The sequence below is a fragment of the Meleagris gallopavo genome, chromosome 22, assembly GCF_000146605.3.
Source record: "Meleagris gallopavo isolate NT-WF06-2002-E0010 breed Aviagen turkey brand Nicholas breeding stock chromosome 22, Turkey_5.1, whole genome shotgun sequence".
NCBI lineage: Eukaryota > Metazoa > Chordata > Aves > Galliformes > Phasianidae > Meleagris > Meleagris gallopavo.
In genome coordinates this window covers 6335546-6338631 of record NC_015032.2, presented here as the reverse complement: position 1 = coordinate 6338631, position 3086 = coordinate 6335546, and the positions used below count along the sequence as shown (strand labels likewise).

The 3086-nt window shown below is 47.1% G+C and overlaps 1 long non-coding RNA gene across 1 annotated transcript; it reads left to right on the top strand.

Moving 5' to 3' along the window:
* Window positions 1–1230: 1230 nt before the first annotated feature.
* Window positions 1231–2964, top strand: LOC104914024. The gene is made up of 3 exons (XR_795779.2): window positions 1231–1336; window positions 1920–2015; window positions 2876–2964. It is a non-coding gene; the product is annotated as an uncharacterized LOC104914024 (long non-coding RNA).
* The last annotated feature ends 122 nt before the right edge of the window (window positions 2965–3086 follow it).

Genomic DNA, 3086 nt, shown 5'->3' with positions numbered 1-3086 from the left:
AAAAAAAATTATAACCCAACTTTGCAGTGATTAAGGAGTGAATGTTGCTTCAGCTCAGTATTTCAGCACAGAATAGCCATGTAGATGCATTTTACTAAATGCTTTGTCAAAATGGCAGCTAATTGATAGGGCTTTTAGTGGGTGCTATTAAACAGTGCTTTGGGATCGGGCTTCCATTTGATTAAAACAGTTTTGCTCCAGGCTGAAGGCGTTAGGTTTCTGACAGCATGTCAGTTATATCAGGACTCCACCACCCCTGGAGACAGCTCTGTCCTTGGGGCTGTGGGTCAGGGACCTTGGGTCCTTTGGGCAGAAGTCTCCACGAGATTGTACCCATCGTGCCAGTCCTCCCTGTCCTGTGTGTCCCAGGCTCCCCAAACTTTTCCTCAATTCTTGATGGAGGGCCCAGCATTCTCCATTTGCGAGGTTCGTGGACAGAAGCAGGATAAATCACCTTTTTTTGCAGTTTGAAGCTCCATGGTTATTTGTTTCCAGCAGATCTCTCAGCTCCTACCCCAGAACACACGGAACAGCTTGCCAGTCTCTCTTGGTGCATTACATTAATACTGAGGAGGGGAAAAATACCTCTAAATTAGGTTGTACAAAGCAGCTTGTCAGGCTAATGTGCAGTTTTTAAGTAGGAGGGGAGACTGGCTAATAAGCACTGCTGGGAAAATGGGCAGTAAACAGCATCAGCTCCTTACGTGTGCAGATAACCTTGATTTCTTTTGAGATGTGCTGAAGGCAGGATGACCCCTGAGCTTGTCCGCTCCCCACCATCTGCTCAGGGTATTTTGGTGACATTGCTTTACTTTATGTTATTATTATTTTAGTATTACATTTTAGTACTTATTGTTTTATTATTTTATTTCAGTGCTTATTGAAAAATGATGGAGAACAGTTTTTACATGGGGAGACAGTGTTAGGACAAGGTGTGGGGGGATGGTTTTAAACTAGAGTAGAGGAGATTTGGATCAAATGGCAGAAGAAAATTCTTTACCCAGAGTGTGGTGTGGCTCTGGCACTGCTGCCCAGAGAGCTGTGGGTGCCCCATCCTGGAGGTGCCCACTGCCATGAATGGGCCCTGTGCAGCCTGGTCTATGGGAGCTGTCCCTGTCCAAGGTTGTGGTTGCAGCTGGGTGGGCTTTAAGGTCTCTTCCAACCCAAGCCACGTGGTTTCCAGTAGAAAACTATGTGACTGAGGGTTGGGGTTCTCCTCTTGCAGATCACCCTGACCACCATCGGCTATGGGGACAAGTACCCACAGACCTGGAATGGGCGACTGCTGGCTGCAACCTTCACACTCATTGGTGTTTCCTTCTTTGCTCTCCCTGCCGTGAGTGTGGGCTGGGCTGGGTGGGCAGTGGGGGGGGCTGAGTTATTACCTTAGGGCCAACTTGTGGCTTCGTGTGCCTGAAGAACTCCTGGCTTTGACTGCTTGGCTGCTTCTGAGTCAAAAAAAAAAAAAAAAAAGTGTCCACCTTGTGTGGACAGCCATGGTACATATGAGCAAACAGGATGGAAAATGTGAATGTAGTTATTCACAAATGAGATGGAAAATGTTTATTGAAGTGAAACTATATTCCTGCTGCTGTTTCTAGGGGTAGCTGTGCCATTTCAGTAAATCACCCTGCTCCCTATTGCAGTGTTACACGGATCTGATTTTCCCCCATGGGGATGATTTGCTGCATGCTTGTATGATATGGATGTTTCGTATTTTATCAGCTGCTTTTACCAAAGCAGCAAGCACCAGCAAAGCCCACATTTGGGGCTGCCTTGGTTGAGGGCTCCTTGCTGTTTTTCTGGTGCATTTGAAGCAAAAATGAGATAGAATAAAGCTTTGGAAGGAAAGCTGGCTGCAACCTCTCAAAGCTTGTCTAACACCTGCTAACTGCACATTCTTTCATTCTTTTCCCCAGGGCATTTTAGGTTCGGGGTTTGCTCTGAAGGTTCAGGAGCAGCATCGGCAAAAGCACTTTGAGAAGAGACGCAACCCAGCAGCAGGCCTGATTCAGGTTAGGAGCTGGGAGCCTCAGGGCTGCATCCTCCTGATGTTGAGGTTTAAATGGACTTCTAGGAGCAGGGGAGGAGAAAAACAGTGCTGCATGTCTGAAGTGTGAGACAGCAGCTGGTGGCTGGGCTTGTCTGGGAACGAATGCCAGGAGGGCAGCCATAGGGATGCAGCATATGTGAAGGGCAGTCTGGGGGAGAAAAGGATCGAAACTCAGCCCAGCACAGTGAGACAAATACATTGGGACAGTCTGTTTCACCAATTATATATTTTTTTCAAAGTGAATGTTTATACTGATACCAAGTTACAATTGGGAGCATTTTCTTCATGCTAACAGATGTCTGCACACGAAGGCTGGCCTTGGCGGATAGCTTGAAGAGTGGTTTTACACTCCTCTGCTCCCTTCTCTCCAAATTTTGTGGCTCCCCAATGCACAGCAGTAGTGCTCCTGACAGCAAGTGCCCGGTACCTGCAGCATCTTTAGCTGTGATCAGTGGCATCGTGGTAGTACCCCCAGTGTGTCACGTGCCAAATGGATCATTGGCATCATGGTAGAGCCCCAAATGTGTCATGTGTCAAATGGATCATTGGCACTGTGGTCACACTCCAAATGTATCACATGCTAAATGGATTGGTGGCATCATGGTAGCACCCCAAATGTGTCACATGTCAAGTAAATCGTTGGCACTATGGTTGCACCCCAAATGTGTCACATGCCAAATGGGTCGCTGGCATCATGGTAGCGCCCCAAATCTGTCACATGTCAAGGAGAAGGCAAAATGTCAGACACACAGCAGAGAATTGGTGTTGGTAGAAGTTTATGAAACTCAGCCTGTATCTCCATCCTACCCTGTCTCCTCCCAGGCTGCCTGGAGGTTCTATGCTACCAACCTGTCCCGCACAGACCTGCACTCCACATGGCAGTACTACGAGCGCACCGTCACAGTCCCCATGTACAGGTACTTCCTCTTGTGCTGCCTGCCTCGTGATGCCAATGTTTCCATGTTTGTTACCTGGATGTAGATTTTTATTGTTCATTTAAGTTGTTATTCATTTAAACTTTTTATTTATTTAA